The sequence below is a fragment of the Salvelinus fontinalis genome, unplaced genomic scaffold, assembly GCF_029448725.1.
Source record: "Salvelinus fontinalis isolate EN_2023a unplaced genomic scaffold, ASM2944872v1 scaffold_0033, whole genome shotgun sequence".
NCBI classification, from domain to species: Eukaryota; Metazoa; Chordata; class Actinopteri; order Salmoniformes; family Salmonidae; genus Salvelinus; species Salvelinus fontinalis.
Window position 1 is genome coordinate 597,686 of NW_026600242.1, and position 23,414 is coordinate 621,099.

The 23,414-nt window shown below is 51.3% G+C and overlaps 1 protein-coding gene across 1 annotated transcript in view; it reads right to left on the reverse strand.

Moving 5' to 3' along the window:
• Nucleotides 1–23,414, reverse strand: part of LOC129842329 (nuclear pore membrane glycoprotein 210-like) — a 148,949-nt gene that overhangs the window by 101,499 nt on the left and 24,036 nt on the right. The gene's annotated exons all lie outside the window — the stretch shown is intronic.

Genomic DNA, 23,414 nt, shown 5'->3' on the forward strand with positions numbered 1-23,414 from the left:
ATCTGAAAACACACACACCTGTCCCTCACTCCATCTGAAAACACACACACCTGTCCCTTCCTCCCTCCATCTGAAGACACACACACCTGTCCTTTCTCCCTCCATCTGAAAACACACACCCCTGTCCCTTCCTCCATCTGAAAACACACACACCTGTCCCTTCCTCCCTCCATCTGAAGACATACACACCTGTCCCTCCCTTCCTCCATCTGAAAACACACACACCTGTCCCTTCCTCCCTCCATCTGAAAACACACACACCTGTCCCTTCCTCCCTTCATCTGAAAACACACACCTGTTCCTTCCACTCTCCATCTGAAAACACACACCTGTCCCTTCCTCCCTCCATCTGAAAACACACACACCTGTCCCTTCCTCCCTCCATCTGAAAACACACACACATGTCCCTTCCTCCCTTCCTCCCTCCATCTGAAAACACACACCTGTCCCTTCCTCCCTCCATCTGAAAACACACACACCTGTCCCTTCATCTGAAAACACACACACCTGTCCCTTCATCTGAAAACACACACACCTGTCCCTTCCTCCCTCCATCTGAAAACACACACTCCTGTCCCTTCCTCTCTCCATCTGAAAACACACACCTGTCCCTTCCTCCATCCATCTGAAAACACACACATCTGTCCCTTCATCTGAAAACACACACACCTGTCCCTTCCTCCCTCCATCTGAAAACACACACACCTGTCCCTTCCTCCCTTCATCTGAAAACACACACGCCTGTCCCTCCCTCCCTCCATCTGCAAACAGACTCACCTGTCCCTTCCTCCCTTCATCTGAAAACACACACACCTGTCCCTTCATCTGAAAACACACACACCTGTCCCTTCCTCTCTCCATTAGAAAAAACACACACCTGTCCCTTCCTCCCTCCATCTGAAAACACACACACCTGTCCCTTCCTCCCTCCATCTGAAAACACACACACCTGTCCCTTCCTCTCTCCATCTGAAAAAACACACACCTGTCCCTTCCTCCCGTCATCTGAAAAAACACACACCTGTCCCTTCCTCCCTCCATCTGAAAACACACACACCTGTTCCTTCCTCCCTCCATCTGAAAACACACACCTGTCCCTTCCTCCCTCCATCTGAAAACACACACACCTGTCCCTTCCTCCCTCCATCTGAAAACACACACACCTGTCCCTTCCTCCCTCCATCTGAAAACACACACCTGTCCCTTCCTCCCTCCATCTGAAAACACACACACCTGTCCCTTCCTCCCTCCATCTGAAAACACACACACCTGTCCCTTCCTCCCTCCATCTGAAAACACACACACCTGTCCCTTCCTCCCTCCATCTGAAAACACACACACCTGTCCCTCACTCCATCTGAAAACACACACACCTGTCCCTTCCTCCCTCCATCTGAAGACACACACACCTGTCCTTTCTCCCTCCATCTGAAAACACACACCCCTGTCCCTTCCTCCATCTGAAAACACACACACCTGTCCCTTCCTCCCTCCATCTGAAGACATACACACCTGTCCCTCCCTTCCTCCATCTGAAAACACACACACCTGTCCCTTCCTCCCTCCATCTGAAAACACACACACCTGTCCCTTCCTCCCTTCATCTGAAAACACACACACCTGTCCCTTCCTCTCTCCATCTGAAAACACACACACCTGTCCCTTCCTCCCTCCATCTGAAAACACACACACCTGTCCCTTCCTCTCTCCATCTGAAAAAACACACACCTGTCCCTTCCTCCCTCCATCTGAAAACACACACCTGTCCCTTCCTCCCTCCATCTGAAAACACACACCTGTCCCTTCCTCCCTCCATCTGAAAACACACACACCTGTTCCTTCCTCCATCTGAAAACACACACACCTGTCCCTTCCTCCCTCCATCTGCAAACACACACACCTGTCCCTTCCTCCCTCCATCTGAAAACACACACACCTGTCCCTTCCTCCCTCCATCTGAAAACACACACACCTGTCCCTTCCTCCCTTCATCTGAAAACACACACACCTGTCCCTTCCTCCCTCCATCTGAAAACACACACACACCTGTCCCTTCCTCCCTTCATCTGAAAACACACACACCTGTCCCTTCCTCCCTCCATCTGAAAACACACACCTGTCCCTTCCTCTCTCCATTAGAAAAAAAACACCTGTCCCTTCCTCCCTCCATCTGAAAACACACACACCTGTCCCTTCCTCCCTCCATCTGAAAACACACACACCTGTCCCTTCCTCCCTCCATCTGAAAACACACACACCTGTCCCTTCCTCCCTCCATCTGAAAACACACACACCTGTCCCTTCCTCCCTCCATCTGAAAACACACACACCTGTCCCTTCCTCTCACCATTAGAAAAAACACACACCTGTCCCTTCCTCCCTCCATCTGAAAACACACACACCTGTCCCTTCCTCCCTCCATCTGAAAACACACACCTGTCCCTTCCTCCCTCCATCTGAAAACACACACACCTGTCCCTTCCTCTCTCCATTAGAAAAAAAACACCTGTCCCTTCCTCCCTCCATCTGAAAACACACACACCTGTCCCTTCCTCCCTCCATCTGAAAACACACACACCTGTCCCTTCCTCCCTCCATCTGAAAACACACACACCTGTCCCTTCCTCCCTCCATCTGAAAACACACACACCTGTCCCTTCCTCCATCTGAAAACACACACACCTGTCCCTTCCTCCCTCCATCTGAAAACACACACACCTGTTCCTTCCTCCCTTCATCTGAAAACACACACACCTGTTCCTTCCTCCCTTCATCTGAAAACACACACACCTGTCCCTCCCTCCATCTGAAAACACACACAACAGTCCCTCCCTCCATCTGAAAACACACACACCTGTCCCTTCCTCCCTTCATCTGAAAACACACACACCTGTCCCTCCCTCCATCTGAAAACACACACACCTGTCCCTTCTTCCCTCCATCTGAAGACACACACACCTGTCCCTTCCTCCCTTCATCTGAAAACACACACCTGTCCCTCCCTCCATCTGAAAACACACAAACACCTGTCCCTCCCTCCCTTCCTCCCTCCATCTGAAAACACACACACCTGTCCCTTCCTCCCTCCATCTGAAAACACACACCTGTCCCTTCCTCCCTCCATCTGAAAACACACACCTGTCCCTTCCTCCCTCCATCTGAAAACACACACACCTGTTCCTTCCTCCATCTGAAAACACACACACCTGTCCCTTCCTCCCTCCATCTGCAAACACACACACCTGTCCCTTCCTCCCTCCATCTGAAAACACACACACCTGTCCCTTCCTCCCTCCATCTGAAAACACACACACCTGTCCCTTCCTCCCTTCATCTGAAAACACACACACCTGTCCCTTCCTCCCTCCATCTGAAAACAAACATACCTGTCCATTCCTCCCTCCATCTGAAAACACACACACCTGTTCCTTCCTCCCTTCATCTGAAAACACACACACACCTGTCCCTTCCTCCCTCCATCTGAAAACACACACACCTGTCCCTTCCTCCCTCCATCTGAAAACACACACACCTGTCCCTTCCTCTCTCCATTAGAAAAAACACACACCTGTCCCTTCCTCCCTCCATCTGAAAACACACACATGTCCCTTCCTCCCTCCATCTGAAAACACACACACCTGTCCCTTCCTCTCTCCATTAGAAAAAACACACACCTGTCCCTTCCTCCCTCCATCTGAAAAAACACACACCTGTCCCTTCCTCCCTCCATCTGAAAACACACACACCTGTCCCTTCCTCCCTCCATCTGAAAACACACACACCTGTCCCTTCCTCCCTCCATCTGAAAACACACAAACCTGTTCCTTCCTCTCTCCATCTGAAAACACACACCTGTCCCTTCCTCCCTCCATCTGAAAACACACACACACCTGTCCCTTCCTCCCTCCATCTGAAAACACACACACATGTCCCTTCCTCCCTTCCTCCCTCCATCTGAAAACACACACCTGTCCCTTCCTCCCTCCATCTGAAAACACACACACCTGTCCCTTCCTCCCTCCATCTGAAAACACACACCTGTCCCTTCCTCCCTCCATCTGAAAACACACACATCTGTCCCTTCATCTGAAAACACACACACCTGTCCCTTCATCTGAAAACACACACACCTGTCCCTTCCTCCCTCCATCTGAAAACACACACTCCTGTCCCTTCCTCTCTCCATCTGAAAACACACACCTGTCCCTTCCTCCCTCCATCTGAAAACACACACATCTGTCCCTTCATCTGAAAACATACACACCTGTCCCTTCCTCCCTCCATCTGAAAACACACACATCTGTCCCTTCATCTGAAAACACACACACCTGTCCCTTCATCTGAAAACACACACACCTGTCCCTTCCTCCCTCCATCTGAAAACACACACTCCTGTCCCTTCCTCTCTCCATCTGAAAACACACACCTGTCCCTTCCTCCCTCCATCTGAAAACACACACACCTGTCCCTTCCTCCCTCCATCTGCAAACACACACACCTGTCCCTTCCTCCCTCCATCTGAAAACACACACACCTGTCCCTTCCTCCCTCCATCTGAAAACACACACACCTGTCCCTTCCTCCCTTCATCTGAAAACACACACACCTGTCCCTTCCTCCCTCCATCTGAAAACACACACACACCTGTCCCTTCCTCCCTTCATCTGAAAACACACACACCTGTCCCTTCCTCCCTCCATCTGAAAACACACACCTGTCCCTTCCTCTCTCCATTAGAAAAAAAACACCTGTCCCTTCCTCCCTCCATCTGAAAACACACACACCTGTCCCTTCCTCCCTCCATCTGAAAACACACACACCTGTCCCTTCCTCCCTCCATCTGAAAACACACACACCTGTCCCTTCCTCCCTCCATCTGAAAACACACACACCTGTCCCTTCCTCCCTCCATCTGAAAACACACACACCTGTCCCTTCCTCTCACCATTAGAAAAAACACACACCTGTCCCTTCCTCCCTCCATCTGAAAACACACACACCTGTCCCTTCCTCCCTCCATCTGAAAACACACACCTGTCCCTTCCTCCCTCCATCTGAAAACACACACACCTGTCCCTTCCTCTCTCCATTAGAAAAAAAACACCTGTCCCTTCCTCCCTCCATCTGAAAACACACACACCTGTCCCTTCCTCCCTCCATCTGAAAACACACACACCTGTCCCTTCCTCCCTCCATCTGAAAACACACACACCTGTCCCTTCCTCCCTCCATCTGAAAACACACACACCTGTCCCTTCCTCCCTCCATCTGAAAACACACACACCTGTCCCTTCCTCCCTCCATCTGAAAACACACACACCTGTCCCTTCCTCCCTCCATCTGAAAACACACACACCTGTTCCTTCCTCCCTTCATCTGAAAACACACACACCTGTTCCTTCCTCCCTTCATCTGAAAACACACACACCTGTCCCTCCCTCCATCTGAAAACACACACAACAGTCCCTCCCTCCATCTGAAAACACACACACCTGTCCCTTCCTCCCTTCATCTGTAAACACACACACCTGTCCCTCCCTCCATCTGAAAACACACACACCTGTCCCTTCTTCCCTCCATCTGAAGACACACACACCTGTCCCTTCCTCCCTTCATCTGAAAACACACACCTGTCCCTCCCTCCATCTGAAAACACACACACACCTGTCCCTCCCTCCCTTCCTCCCTCCATCTGAAAACACACACACCTGTCCCTTCCTCCCTCCATCTGAAAACACACACCTGTCCCTTCCTCCCTCCATCTGAAAACACACACCTGTCCCTTCCTCCCTCCATCTGAAAACACACACACCTGTTCCTTCCTCCATCTGAAAACACACACACCTGTCCCTTCCTCCCTCCATCTGCAAACACACACACCTGTCCCTTCCTCCCTCCATCTGAAAACACACACACCTGTCCCTTCCTCCCTCCATCTGAAAACACACACACCTGTCCCTTCCTCCCTTCATCTGAAAACACACACACCTGTCCCTTCCTCCCTCCATCTGAAGACAAACATACCTGTCCATTCCTCCCTCCATCTGAAAACACACACACCTGTTCCTTCCTCCCTTCATCTGAAAACACACACACACCTGTCCCTTCCTCCCTCCATCTGAAAACACACACACCTGTCCCTTCCTCCCTCCATCTGAAAACACACACACCTGTCCCTTCCTCTCTCCATTAGAAAAAACACACACCTGTCCCTTCCTCCCTCCATCTGAAAACACACACATGTCCCTTCCTCCCTCCATCTGAAAACACACACACCTGTCCCTTCCTCTCTCCATTAGAAAAAACACACACCTGTCCCTTCCTCCCTCCATCTGAAAAAACACACACCTGTCCCTTCCTCCCTCCATCTGAAAACACACACACCTGTCCCTTCCTCCCTCCATCTGAAAACACACACACCTGTCCCTTCCTCCCTCCATCTGAAAACACACAAACCTGTTCCTTCCTCTCTCCATCTGAAAACACACACCTGTCCCTTCCTCCCTCCATCTGAAAACACACACACACCTGTCCCTTCCTCCCTCCATCTGAAAACACACACACATGTCCCTTCCTCCCTTCCTCCCTCCATCTGAAACAACACACCTGTCCCTTCCTCCCTCCATCTGAAAACACACACACCTGTCCCTTCCTCCCTCCATCTGAAAACACACACCTGTCCCTTCCTCCCTCCATCTGAAAACACACACATCTGTCCCTTCATCTGAAAACACACACACCTGTCCCTTCATCTGAAAACACACACACCTGTCCCTTCCTCCCTCCATCTGAAAACACACACTCCTGTCCCTTCCTCTCTCCATCTGAAAACACACACCTGTCCCTTCCTCCCTCCATCTGAAAACACACACATCTGTCCCTTCATCTGAAAACATACACACCTGTCCCTTCCTCCCTCCATCTGAAAACACACACACCTGTCCCTTCCTCCCTTCATCTGAAAACACACACGCCTGTCCCTCCCTCCCTCCATCTGCAAACACACTCACCTGTCCCTTCCTCCCTTCATCTGAAAACACACACACCTGTCCCTTCCTCCCTTCATCTGAAAACACACACACCTGTCCCTTCCTCTCTCCATTAGAAAAAACACACACCTGTCCCTTCCTCCCTCCATCTGAAAACACACACACCTGTCCCTTCCTCCCTCCATCTGAAAACACACACACCTGTCCCTTCCTCTCTCCATCTGAAAAAACACACACCTGTCCCTTCCTCCCGTCATCTGAAAAAACACACACCTGTTCCTTCCTCCCTCCATCTGAAAACACACACCTGTCCCTTCCTCCCTCCATCTGAAAACACACACACCTGTCCCTTCCTCCCTCCATCTGAAAACACACACACCTGTCCCTTCCTCCCTCCATCTGAAAACACACACCTGTCCCTTCCTCCCTCCATCTGAAAACACACACACCTGTCCCTTCCTCCCTCCATCTGAAAACACACACACCTGTCCCTTCCTCCCTCCATCTGAAAACACACACACCTGTCCCTTCCTCCCTCCATCTGAAAACACACACACCTGTCCCTTCCTCCCTGCATCTGAAAACACACACACCTGTTCCTTCCTCCCTTCATCTGAAAACACACACACCTGTCCATCCCTCCATCTGAAAACACACACAACTGTCCCTCCCTCCATCTGAAAACACACACACCTGTCCCTTCCTCCCTTCATCTGAAAACACACACACCTGTCCCTCCCTCCATCTGAAAACACACACAACTGTCCCTCCCTCCATCTGAAAACACACACACCTGTCCCTTCTTCCCTCCATCTGAAGACACACACACCTGTCCCTTCCTCCTTTCATCTGAAAACACACACCTGTCCCTCCCTCCATCTGAAAACACACACACCTGTCCCTCCCTCCCTCCCTCCATCTGAAAACACACACACCTGTCCCTTCCTCCCTCCATCTGAAAACACATACACCTGTCCCTTCTTCCCTTCATCTGAAAACACACACACCTGTCCCTTCCTCCCTCCATCTGAAAACACACACACACACCTGTCCCTTCCTCCCTCCATCTGAAAACACACACACCTGTCCCTTCTTCCCTTCATCTGAAAACACACACACACAGCTGTCCCTTCCTCCCTCCATCTGAAAACACACACACACAGCTGTCCCTTCCTCCCTCCATCTGAAAACACACACACCTGTCCCTCCTTCCCTTCATCTGAAAACACACACACCTGTCCCTTCCTCCCTCCATCTGAAAACACACACACCTGCCCCATTCAACCTCCATCTGGAAATACACACACCTGTCCCGTCCTTCCTCCATCTGAAAACACACATACCTGTCCCTTCCTCCCTTCCTCCCTTCCTCCCTCTGAAAACACCCACACCTGTCCCTTCCTCCCTCCATCTGAAAACACACACACATGTCCCTTCCTCCCTTCCTCCCTCCATCTGAAAACACACACCTGTCCCTTCCTCCCTCCATCTGAAAACACACACCTGTCCCTTCCTCCCTCCATCTGAAAACACACACACCTGTGCCTTCATCTGAAAACACACACACCTGTCCCTTCCTCCCTCCATCTGAAAACACACACCTGTCCCTTCCTCCCTCCATCTAAAAACACACACACCTGTCCCTTCCTCCCTCCATCTGAAAACACACACCTGTCCCTTCCTCCCTCCATCTGAAAACACACACCTGTCCCTTCCTCCCTCCATCTGAAAACACACACACCTGTCCATTCCTCCCTCCATCTGAAAACACACACCTGTCCCTTCTTCCCTCCATCTGAAGACACACACACCTGTCCCTTCCTCCCTTCATCTGAAAACACACACCTGTCCCTCCCTCCATCTGAAAACACACACACCTGTCCCTCCCTCCCTTCCTCCCTCAATCTGAAAACACACACATCTGTCCCTTCATCTGAAAACATACACACCTGTCCCTTCCTCCCTCCATCTGAAAACACACACACCTGTCCCTTCCTCCCTTCATCTGAAAACACACACGCCTGTCCCTCCCTCCCTCCATCTGCAAACACACTCACCTGTCCCTTCCTCCCTTCATCTGAAAACACACACACCTGTCCCTTCCTCCCTTCATCTGAAAACACACACACCTGTCCCTTCCTCTCTCCATTAGAAAAAACACACACCTGTCCCTTCCTCCCTCCATCTGAAAACACACACACCTGTCCCTTCCTCCCTCCATCTGAAAACACACACACCTGTCCCTTCCTCTCTCCATCTGAAAAAACACACACCTGTCCCTTCCTCCCGTCATCTGAAAAAACACACACCTGTTCCTTCCTCCCTCCATCTGAAAACACACACCTGTCCCTTCCTCCCTCCATCTGAAAACACACACACCTGTCCCTTCCTCCCTCCATCTGAAAACACACACACCTGTCCCTTCCTCCCTCCATCTGAAAACACACACCTGTCCCTTCCTCCCTCCATCTGAAAACACACACACCTGTCCCTTCCTCCCTCCATCTGAAAACACACACACCTGTCCCTTCCTCCCTCCATCTGAAAACACACACACCTGTCCCTTCCTCCCTCCATCTGAAAACACACACACCTGTCCCTTCCTCCCTGCATCTGAAAACACACACACCTGTTCCTTCCTCCCTTCATCTGAAAACACACACACCTGTCCATCCCTCCATCTGAAAACACACACAACTGTCCCTCCCTCCATCTGAAAACACACACACCTGTCCCTTCCTCCCTTCATCTGAAAACACACACACCTGTCCCTCCCTCCATCTGAAAACACACACAACTGTCCCTCCCTCCATCTGAAAACACACACACCTGTCCCTTCTTCCCTCCATCTGAAGACACACACACCTGTCCCTTCCTCCTTTCATCTGAAAACACACACCTGTCCCTCCCTCCATCTGAAAACACACACACCTGTCCCTCCCTCCCTCCCTCCATCTGAAAACACACACACCTGTCCCTTCCTCCCTCCATCTGAAAACACATACACCTGTCCCTTCTTCCCTTCATCTGAAAACACACACACCTGTCCCTTCCTCCCTCCATCTGAAAACACACACACACACCTGTCCCTTCCTCCCTCCATCTGAAAACACACACACCTGTCCCTTCTTCCCTTCATCTGAAAACACACACACACAGCTGTCCCTTCCTCCCTCCATCTGAAAACACACACACACAGCTGTCCCTTCCTCCCTCCATCTGAAAACACACACACCTGTCCCTCCTTCCCTTCATCTGAAAACACACACACCTGTCCCTTCCTCCCTCCATCTGAAAACACACACACCTGCCCCATTCAACCTCCATCTGGAAATACACACACCTGTCCCGTCCTTCCTCCATCTGAAAACACACATACCTGTCCCTTCCTCCCTTCCTCCCTTCCTCCCTCTGAAAACACCCACACCTGTCCCTTCCTCCCTCCATCTGAAAACACACACACATGTCCCTTCCTCCCTTCCTCCCTCCATCTGAAAACACACACCTGTCCCTTCCTCCCTCCATCTGAAAACACACACCTGTCCCTTCCTCCCTCCATCTGAAAACACACACACCTGTGCCTTCATCTGAAAACACACACACCTGTCCCTTCCTCCCTCCATCTGAAAACACACACCTGTCCCTTCCTCCCTCCATCTAAAAACACACACACCTGTCCCTTCCTCCCTCCATCTGAAAACACACACCTGTCCCTTCCTCCCTCCATCTGAAAACACACACCTGTCCCTTCCTCCCTCCATCTGAAAACACACACACCTGTCCATTCCTCCCTCCATCTGAAAACACACACCTGTCCCTTCTTCCCTCCATCTGAAGACACACACACCTGTCCCTTCCTCCCTTCATCTGAAAACACACACCTGTCCCTCCCTCCATCTGAAAACACACACACCTGTCCCTCCCTCCCTTCCTCCCTCAATCTGAAAACACACACATCTGTCCCTTCATCTGAAAACATACACACCTGTCCCTTCCTCCCTCCATCTGAAAACACACACACCTGTCCCTTCCTCCCTTCATCTGAAAACACACACGCCTGTCCCTCCCTCCCTCCATCTGCAAACACACTCACCTGTCCCTTCCTCCCTTCATCTGAAAACACACACACCTGTCCCTTCCTCCCTTCATCTGAAAACACACACACCTGTCCCTTCCTCTCTCCATTAGAAAAAACACACACCTGTCCCTTCCTCCCTCCATCTGAAAACACACACACCTGTCCCTTCCTCCCTCCATCTGAAAACACACACACCTGTCCCTTCCTCTCTCCATCTGAAAAAACACACACCTGTCCCTTCCTCCCGTCATCTGAAAAAACACACACCTGTCTCACCCTCCCTCCATCTGAAAACACACACACCTGTTCCTTCCTCCCTCCATCTGAAAACACACACCTGTCCCTTCCTCCCTCCATCTGAAAACACACACACCTGTCCCTTCCTCCCTCCATCTGAAAACACACACACCTGTCCCTTCCTCCCTCCATCTGAAAACACACACCTGTCCCTTCCTCCCTCCATCTGAAAACACACACACCTGTCCCTTCCTCCCTCCATCTGAAAACACACACACCTGTCCCTTCCTCCCTCCATCTGAAAACACACACACCTGTCCCTTCCTCCCTCCATCTGAAAACACACACACCTGTCCCTTCCTCCCTGCATCTGAAAACACACACACCTGTTCCTTCCTCCCTTCATCTGAAAACACACACACCTGTCCATCCCTCCATCTGAAAACACACACAACTGTCCCTCCCTCCATCTGAAAACACACACACCTGTCCCTTCCTCCCTTCATCTGAAAACACACACACCTGTCCCTCCCTCCATCTGAAAACACACACAACTGTCCCTCCCTCCATCTGAAAACACACACACCTGTCCCTTCTTCCCTCCATCTGAAGACACACACACCTGTCCCTTCCTCCTTTCATCTGAAAACACACACCTGTCCCTCCCTCCATCTGAAAACACACACACCTGTCCCTCCCTCCCTCCCTCCATCTGAAAACACACACACCTGTCCCTTCCTCCCTCCATCTGAAAACACATACACCTGTCCCTTCTTCCCTTCATCTGAAAACACACACACCTGTCCCTTCCTCCCTCCATCTGAAAACACACACACACACCTGTCCCTTCCTCCCTCCATCTGAAAACACACACACCTGTCCCTTCTTCCCTTCATCTGAAAACACACACACACAGCTGTCCCTTCCTCCCTCCATCTGAAAACACACACACCTGTCCCTCCTTCCCTTCATCTGAAAACACACACACCTGTCCCTTCCTCCCTCCATCTGAAAACACACACACCTGCCCCATTCAACCTCCATTTGGAAATACACACACCTGTCCCGTCCTTCCTCCATCTGAAAACACACATACCTGTCCCTTCCTCCCTTCCTCCCTTCCTCCCTCTGAAAACACCCACACCTGTCCCTTCCTCCCTCCATCTGAAAACACACACACATGTCCCTTCCTCCCTTCCTCCCTCCATCTGAAAACACACACCTGTCCCTTCCTCCCTCCATCTGAAAACACACACCTGTCCCTTCCTCCCTCCATCTGAAAACACACACACCTGTGCCTTCATCTGAAAACACACACACCTGTCCCTTCATCTGAAAACACACACTCCTGTCCCTTCCTCCCTCCATCTGAAAACACACACCTGTCCCTTCCTCCCTCCATCTAAAAACACATACACCTGTCCCTTCCTCCCTCCATCTGAAAACACACACCTGTCCCTTCCTCCCTCCATCTGAAAACACACACCTGTCCCTTCCTCCCTCCATCTGAAAACACACACACCTGTCCATTCCTCCCTCCATCTGAAGACACACACACCTGTCCCTTCCTCCCTTCATCTGAAAACACACACCTGTCCCTCCCTCCATCTGAAAACACACACACCTGTCCCTCCCTCCCTTCCTCCCTCAATCTGAAAACACACACACCTGTCCCTTCCTCCCTCCATCTGAAAACACACACACCTGTCCCTTCCTCCCTCCATCTGAAAACACACACCTGTCCCTTCTTCCCTTCATCTGAAAACACACACACCTGTCCCTTCCTCCCTCCATCTGAAAACACACCTACCTGTCCCTTCCTCCCTCCATCTGAAAACACACACACCTGTCCCTTCCTCCCTCCATCTGAAAACACACCTACCTGTCCCTTCCTCCCTCCATCTGAAAACACACACACCTGTCCCTCCCTCCATCTGAAAACACACACACCTGTCCCTCCCTCCCTTCCTCCCTCCATCTGAAAACACACACCTGTCCCTTCCTCCCTCCATCTGAAAACACACACACCTGTCCCTTCCTCCCTCCATCTGAAAACACACACACCTGTCCCTTCCTCCCTCCATCTGAAAACACACACCCACCTGTCCCTTCCTCCCTCCATCAGAAAACACACACACATGTCCCTTCCTCCCTTCCTCCCTCCATCTGAAAACACACACCTGTCCCTTCCTCCCTCCATCTGAAAACACACACACCTGTCCCTTCCTCCCTCCATCTGAAAACACACACACCTGTCCCTTCCTCCCTTCATCTGAAAACACACACACCTGTCCCTTCCTCCCTCCATCTGAAAACACACACACATGTCCCTTCCTCCCTTCCTCCCTCCATCTGAAAACACACACTCCTGTCCCTTCCTCTCTCCATCTGAAAACACACACCTGTCCCTTCCTCCCTCCATCTGAAAACACACACATCTGTCCCTTCATCTGAAAACACACACACCTGTCCCTTCCTCCCTCCATCTGAAAACACACACACCTGTCCCTTCCTCCCTTCATCTGAAAACACACACGCCTGTCCCTCCCTCCCTCCATCTGCAAACACACTCACCTGTCCCTTCCTCCCTTCATCTGAAAACACACACACCTGTCCCTTCCTCCCTCCATCTGAAAACACACACACCTGTCCCTTCCTCTCTCCATTAGAAAAAACACACACCTGTCCCTTCCTCCCTCCATCTGAAAACACACACACCTGTCCCTTCCTCCCTCCATCTGAAAACACACACACCTGTCCCTTCCTCTCTCCATTAGAAAAAACACACACCTGTCCCTTCCTCCCTCCATCTGAAAACACACACACCTGTTCCTTCCTCCCTCCATCTGAAAACACACACCTGTCCCTTCCTCCCTCCATCTGAAAACACACACACCTGTCCCTTCCTCCCTCCATCTGAAAACACACACACCTGTCCCTTCCTCCCTCCATCTGAAAACACACACACCTGTCCCTTCCTCCCTCCATCTGAAAACACACACACCTGTCCCTTCCTCCCTCCATCTGAAAACACACACACCTGTCCCTTCCTCCCTCCATCTGAAAACACACACACCTGTCCCTTCCTCCCTCCATCTGAAAACACACACACCTGTCCCTTCCTCCCTCCATCTGAAAACACACACACCTGTTCCTTCCTCCCTTCATCTGAAAACACACACACCTGTCCATCCCTCCATCTGAAAACACACACAACTGTCCCTCCCTCCATCTGAAAACACACACACCTGTCCCTTCCTCCCTTCATCTGAAAACACACACACCTGTCCCTCCCTCCATCTGAAAACACACACAACTGTCCCTCCCTCCATCTGAAAACACACACACCTGTCCCTTCCTCCCTTCATCTGAAAACACACACACCTGTCCCTCCCTCCATCTGAAAACACACACACCTGTCCCTTCTTCCCTCCATCTGAAGACACACACACCTGTCCCTTCCTCCCTTCATCTGAAAACACACACCTGTCCCTCCCTCCATCTGAAAACACACACACCTGTCCCTCCCTCCCTTCCTCCCTCCATCTGAAAACACACACACCTGTCCCTTCCTCCCTCCATCTGAAAACACACACCTGTCCCTTCCTCCCTCCATCTGAAAACACACACCTGTCCCTTCCTCCCTCCATCTGAAAACACACACACCTGTTCCTTCCTCCATCTGAAAACACACACACCTGTCCCTTCCTCCCTCCATCTGAAAACACACACACCTGTCCCTTCCTCCCTCCATCTGAAAACACACACACCTGTCCATTCCTCCCTCCATCTGAAAACACACACACCTGTTCCTTCCTCCCTTCATCTGAAAACACACACACACCTGTTCCTTCCTCCCTTAATCTGAAAACACACACACACCTGTCCCTTCCTCCCTCCATCTGAAAACACACACACCTGTCCCTTCCTCCCTCCATCTGAAAACACACACACCTGTCCCTTCCTCTCTCCATTAGAAAAAACACACACCTGTCCCTTCCTCCCTCCATCTGAAAACACACACACCTGTCCCTTCCTCTCTCCATTAGAAAAAACACACACCTGTCCCTTCCTCCCTCCATCTGAAAAAACATACACCTGTCCCTTCCTCCCTCCATCTGAAAACACACACCTGTCCCTTCCTCCCTCCATCTGAAAACACACACACCTGTCCCTTCCTCCCTCCATCTGAAAACACACACCTGTCCCTTCCTCCCTCCATCTGAAAACACACACACCTGTCCCTTCCTCCCTCCATCTGAAAACACACACACCTGTCCCTTCCTCCCTCCATCTGAAAACACACACACCTGTCCCTTCCTCCCTTCATCTGAAAACACACACCTGTCCCTCCCTCCATCTGAAAACACACACACCTGTCCCTCCCTCCCTTCCTCCCTCAATCTGAAAACACACACACCTGTCCCTTCCTCCCTCCATCTGAAAACACACACACCTGTCCCTTCTTCCCTTCATCTGAAAACACACACACCTGTCCCTTCCTCCCTCCATCTGAAAACACACACACCTGTCCCTTCCTCCCTCCATCTGAAAACACACACCTGTCCCTTCTTCCCTTCATCTGAAAACACACACACCTGTCCCTTCCTCCCTCCATCTGAAAACACACACACCTGTCCCTTCCTTCCTCCATCTGAAAACACACACCCACCTGTCCCTTCCTCCCTCCATCTGAAAACACACACACATGTCCCTTCCTCCCTTCCTCCCTCCATCTGAAAACACACACCTGTCCCTTCCTCCCTCCATCTGAAAACACACACACCTGTCCCTTCCTCCCTTCATCTGAAAACACACACACCTGTCCCTTCCTCCCTCCATCTGAAAACACACACACATGTCCCTTCCTCCCTTCCTCCCTCCATCTGAAAACACACACTCCTGTCCCTTCCTCTCTCCATCTGAAAACACACACCTGTCCCTTCCTCCCTCCATCTGAAAACACACACATCTGTCCCTTCATCTGAAAACACACACACCTGTCCCTTCCTCCCTCCATCTGAAAACACACACACCTGTCCCTTCCTCCCTTCATCTGAAAACACACACGCCTGTCCCTCCCTCCCTCCATCTGCAAACACACTCACCTGTCCCTTCCTCCCTTCATCTGAAAACACACACACCTGTCCCTTCCTCCCTCCATCTGAAAACACACACACCTGTCCCTTCCTCTCTCCATTAGAAAAAACACACACCTGTCCCTTCCTCCCTCCATCTGAAAACACACACACCTGTCCCTTCCTCCCTCCATCTGAAAACACACACACCTGTCCCTTCCTCTCTCCATCTGAAAAAACACACACCTGTCCCTTCCTCCCGACATCTGAAAAAACACACACCTGTCCCTTCCTCCCTCCATCTGAAAACACACACACCTGTTCCTTCCTCCCTCCATCTGAAAACACACACCTGTCCCTTCCTCCCTCCATCTGAAAACACACACACCTGTCCCTTCCTCCCTCCATCTGAAAACACACACACCTGTCCCTTCCTCCCTCCATCTGAAAACACACACACCTGTCCCTTCCTCCCTCCATCTGAAAACACACACACCTGTCCCTTCCTCCCTCCATCTGAAAACACACACACCTGTCCCTTCCTCCCTCCATCTGAAAACACACACACCTGTCCCTTCCTCCCTCCATCTGAAAACACACACACCTGTCCCTTCCTCCCTCCATCTGAAAACACACACACCTGTTCCTTCCTCCCTTCATCTGAAAACACACACACCTGTCCATCCCTCCATCTGAAAACACACACAACTGTCCCTCCCTCCATCTGAAAACACACACACCTGTCCCTTCCTCCCTTCATCTGAAAACACACACACCTGTCCCTCCCTCCATCTGAAAACACACACAACTGTCCCTCCCTCCATCTGAAAACACACACACCTGTCCCTTCCTCCCTTCATCTGAAAACACACACACCTGTCCCTCCCTCCATCTGAAAACACACACACCTGTCCCTTCTTCCCTCCATCTGAAGACACACACACCTGTCCCTTCCTCCCTTCATCTGAAAACACACACACCTGTTCCTTCCTCCATCTGAAAACACACACACCTGTCCCTTCCTCCCTCCATCTGCAAACACACACACCTGTCCCTTCCTCCCTCCATCTGAAAACACACACACCTGTCCCTTCCTCCCTCCATCTGAAAACACACACACCTGTCCCTTCCTCCCTTCATCTGAAAACACACACACCTGTCCCTTCCTCCCTCCATCTGAAAACACACACACCTGTCCATTCCTCCCTCCATCTGAAAACACACACCTGTTCCTTCCTCCCTTCATCTGAAAACACACACACACCTGTTCCTTCCTCCCTTCATCTGAAAACACACACACACCTGTCCCTTCCTCCCTCCATCTGAAAACACACACACCTGTCCCTTCCTCCCTCCATCTGAAAACACACACACCTGTCCCTTCCTCTCTCCATTAGAAAAAACACACACCTGTCCCTTCCTCCCTCCATCTGAAAACACACACACCTGTCCCTTCCTCTCTCCATTAGAAAAAACACACACCTGTCCCTTCCTCCCTCCATCTGAAAAAACATACACCTGTCCCTTCCTCCCTCCATCTGAAAACACACACACCTGTCCCTTCCTCCCTCCATCTGAAAACACACACACCTGTCCCTTCCTCCCTCCATCTGAAAACACACACACCTGTTCCTTCCTCCCTTCATCTGAAAACACACACAACTGTCCCTCCCTCCATCTGAAAACACACACACCTGTCCCTTCCTCCCTTCATCTGAAAACACACACACCTGTCCCTCCCTCCATCTGAAAACACACACAACTGTCCCTCCCTCCATCTGAAAACACACACACCTGTCCCTTCCTCCCTTCATCTGAAAACACACACACCTGTCCCTCCCTCCATCTGAAAACACACACACCTGTCCCTTCTTCCCTCCATCTGAAGACACACACACCTGTCCCTTCCTCCCTTCATCTGAAAACACACACCTGTCCCTCCCTCCATCTGAAAACACACACACCTGTCCCTCCCTCCCTTCCTCCCTCCATCTGAAAACACACACACCTGTCCCTTCCTCCCTCCATCTGAAAACACATACACCTGTCCCTTCTTCCCTTCATCTGAAAACACACACACCTGTCCCTTCCTCCCTCCATCTGAAAACACACACACACACCTGTCCCTTCCTCCCTCCATCTGAAAACACACACACCTGTCCCTTCTTCCCTTCATCTGAAAACACACACACCTGTCCCTTCCTCCCTCCATCTGAAAACACACACACACAGCTGTCCCTTCCTCCCTCCATCTGAAAACACACACACCTGTCCCTTCTTACCTTCATCTGAAAACACACACACCTGTCCCTTCCTCCCTCCATCTGAAAACACACACACCTGCCCCATTCAACCTCCATCTGGAAACACACACACCTGTCCCTTCCTCCCTCCATCTGAAAACACACACACCTGTCCCTTCCTCTCTCCATTAGAAAAAACACACACCTGTCCCTTCCTCCCTCCATCTGAAAACACACACACCTGTCCCTTCCACCCTCCATCTGAAAACACACACACCTGTCCCTTCCTCTCTCCATCTGAAAAAACACACACCTGTCCCTTCCTCCCGTCATCTGAAAAAACACACACCTGTCCCTTCCTCCCTCCATCTGAAAACACACACACCTGTTCCTTCCTCCCTCCATCTGAAAACACACACCTGTCCCTTCCTCCCTCCATCTGAAAACACACACACCTGTCCCTTCCTCCCTCCATCTGAAAACACACACACCTGTCCCTTCCTCCCTCCATCTGAAAACACACACACCTGTCCCTTCCTCCCTCCATCTGAAAACACACACACCTGTCCCTTCCTCCCTCCATCTGAAAACACACACACCTGTCCCTTCCTCCCTCCATCTGAAAACACACACACCTGTCCCTTCATCTGAAAACACACACACCTGTCCCTTCCTCCCTCCATCTGAAAACACACACACCTGTTCCTTCCTCCCTTCATCTGAAAACACACACACCTGTCCATCCCTCCATCTGAAAACACACACAACTGTCCCTCCCTCCATCTGAAAACACACACACCTGTCCCTTCCTCCCTTCATCTGAAAACACACACACCTGTCCCTCCCTCCATCTGAAAACACACACAACTGTCCCTCCCTCCATCTGAAAACACACACACCTGTCCCTTCCTCCCTTCATCTGAAAACACACAAACCTGTCCCTCCCTCCATCTGAAAACACACACACCTGTCCCTTCTTCCCTCCATCTGAAGACACACACACCTGTCCCTTCCTCCCTTCATCTGAAAACACACACCTGTCCCTCCCTCCATCTGAAAACACACACACCTGTCCCTCCCTCCCTTCCTCCCTCCATCTGAAAACACACACACCTGTCCCTTCCTCCCTCCATCTGAAAACACACACCTGTCCCTTCCTCCCTCCATCTGAAAACACACACCTGTCCCTTCCTCCCTCCATCTGAAAACACACACACCTGTTCCTTCCTCCATCTGAAAACACACACACCTGTCCCTTCCTCCCTCCATCTGAAAACACACACACCTGTCCATTCCTCCCTCCATCTGAAAACACACACACCTGTTCCTTCCTCCCTTCATCTGAAAACACACACACACCTGTTCCTTCCTCCCTTCATCTGAAAACACACACACACCTGTCCCTTCCTCCCTCCATCTGAAAACACACACACCTGTCCCTTCCTCCCTCCATCTGAAAACACACACACCTGTCCCTTCCTCTCTCCATTAGAAAAAACACACACCTGTCCCTTCCTCCCTCCATCTGAAAACACACACACCTGTCCCTTCCTCTCTCCATTAGAAAAAACACACACCTGTCCCTTCCTCCCTCCATCTGAAAACACACACACCTGTCCCTTCCTCTCTCCATTAGAAAAAACACACACCTGTCCCTTCCTCCCTCCATCTGAAAACACACACACATGTCCCTTCCTCCCTCCATCTGAAAACACACACACCTGTTCCTTCCTCCCTCCATCTGAAAACACACACCTGTCCCTTCCTCCCTCCATCTGAAAACACACACACCTGTCCCTTCCTCCCTCCATCTGAAAACAGACACACCTGTCCCTTCCTCCCTCCATCTGAAAACACACACACCTGTCCCTTCCTCCCTCCATCTGAAAACACACACACCTGTCCCTTCCTCCCTCCATCTGAAAACACACACACCTGTTCCTTCCTCCCTTCATCTGAAAACACACACACCTGTCCCTTCCTCCCTCCATCTGAAAACACACACACACCTGTTCCTTCCTCCCTTCATCTGAAAACACACACAACTGTCCCTCCCGCCATCTGAAAACACACACACCTGTCCCTTCCTCCCTTCATCTGAAAACACACACCTGTCCCTCCCTCCATCTGAAAACACACACAACTGTCCCTCCCTCCATCTGAAAACACACACACCTGTCCCTTCCTCCCTTCATCTGAAAACACACACACCTGTCCCTCCCTCCATCTGAAAACACACACACCTGTCCCTTCTTCCCTCCATCTGAAGACACACACACCTGTCCCTTCCTCCCTTCATCTGAAAACACACACCTGTCCCTCCCTCCATCTGAAAACACACACACCTGTCCCTCCCTCCCTTCCTCCCTCCATCTGAAAACACACACACCTGTCCCTTCCTCCCTCCATCTGAAAACACATACACCTGTCCCTTCTTCCCTTCATCTGAAAACACACACACCTGTCCCTTCCTCCCTCCATCTGAAAAAACACACACACCTGTCCCTTCCTCCCTCCATCTGAAAACACACACACCTGTCCCTTCTTCCCTTCATCTGAAAACACACACACCTGTCCCTTCCTCCCTCCATCTGAAAACACACACACACAGCTGTCCCTTCCTCCCTCCATCTGAAAACACACACACCTGTCCCTTCTTCCCTTCATCTGAAAACACACACACCTGTCCCTTCCTCCCTCCATCTGAAAACACACACACCTGCCCCATTCAACCTCCATCTGGAAACACACACACCTGTCCCTTCCTCCCTCCATCTGAAAACACACACACCTGTCCCTTCCTCTCTCCATTAGAAAAAACACACACCTGTCCCTTCCTCCCTCCATCTGAAAACACACACACCTGTCCCTTCCTCTCTCCATCTGAAAAAACACACACCTGTCCCTTCCTCCCGTCATCTGAAAAAACACACACACCTGTCCCTTCCTCCCTCCATCTGAAAACACACACACCTGTTCCTTCCTCCCTCCATCTGAAAACACACACCTGTCCCTTCCTCCCTCCATCTGAAAACACACACACCTGTCCCTTCCTCCCTCCATCTGAAAACACACACACCTGTCCCTTCCTCCCTCCATCTGAAAACACACACACCTGTCCCTTCCTCCCTCCATCTGAAAACACACACACCTGTCCCTTCCTCCCTCCATCTGAAAACACACACACCTGTCCCTTCCTCCCTCCATCTGAAAACACACACACCTGTCCCTTCCTCCCTCCATCTGAAAACACACACACCTGTCCCTTCCTCCCTCCATCTGAAAACACACACACCTGTTCCTTCCTCCCTTCATCTGAAAACACACACACCTGTCCATCCCTCCATCTGAAAACACACACAACTGTCCCTCCCTCCATCTGAAAACACACACACCTGTCCCTTCTTCCCTTCATCTGAAAACACACACACCTGTCCCTTCCTCCCTCCATCTGAAAACACACACACACACCTGTCCCTTCCTCCCTCCATCTGAAAACACACACACCTGTCCCTTCTTCCCTTCATCTGAAAACACACACACACAGCTGTCCCTTCCTCCCTCCATCTGAAAACACACACACACAGCTGTCCCTTCCTCCCTCCATCTGAAAACACACACACCTGTCCCTTCTTCCCTTCATCTGAAAACACACACACCTGTCCCTTCCTCCCTCCATCTGAAAACACACACACCTGCCCCATTCAACCTCCATCTGGAAACACACACACCTGTCCCGTCCTTCCTCCATCTGAAAACACACATACCTGTCCCTTCCTCCCTTCCTCCCTTCCTCCCTCTGAAAACACCCACACCTGTCCCTTCCTCCCTCCATCTGAAAACACACACACATGTCCCTTCCTCCCTTCCTCCCTCCATCTGAAAACACACACCTGTCCCTTCCTCCCTCCATCTGAAAACACACACCTGTCCCTTCCTCCCTCCATCTGAAAACACACACACCTGTGCCTTCATCTGAAAACACACACACCTGTCCCTTCCTCCCTCCATCTGAAAACACACACTCCTGTCCCTTCCTCCCTCCATCTGAAAACACACACCTGTCCCTTCCTCCCTCCATCTGAAAACACACACACCTGTCCCTTCCTCCCTCCATCTGAAAACACACACCTGTCCCTTCCTCCCTCCATCTGAAAACACACACACGTCCCTTCCTCCCTCCATCTGAAAACACACACACCTGTCCATTCCTCCCTCCATCTGAAAACACACACCTGTCCCTTCTTCCCTCCATCTGAAGACACACACACCTGTCCCTTCCTCCCTTCATCTGAAAACACACACCTGTCCCTCCCTCCATCTGAAAACACACACACCTGTCCCTCCCTCCCTTCCTCCCTCAATCTGAAAACACACACACCTGTCCCTTCCTCCCTCCATCTGAAAACACACACACCTGTCCCTTCTTCCCTTCATCTGAAAACACACACACCTGTCCCTTCCTCCCTCCATCTGAAAACACACACACCTGTCCCTTCCTCCCTCCATCTGAAAACACACACCTGTCCCTTCTTCCCTTCATCTGAAAACACACACACCTGTCCCTTCCTCCCTCCATCTGAAAACACACCTACCTGTCCCTTCCTCCCTCCATCTGAAAACACACACACCTGTCCCTTCCTCCCTCCATCTGAAAACACACACACATGTCCCTTCCTCCCTCCATCTGAAAACACACACCTGTCCCTTCCTCCCTCCATCTGAAAACCCACACACCTGTCCCTTCCTCCCTCCATCTGAAAACACACACACATGTCCCTTCCTCCCT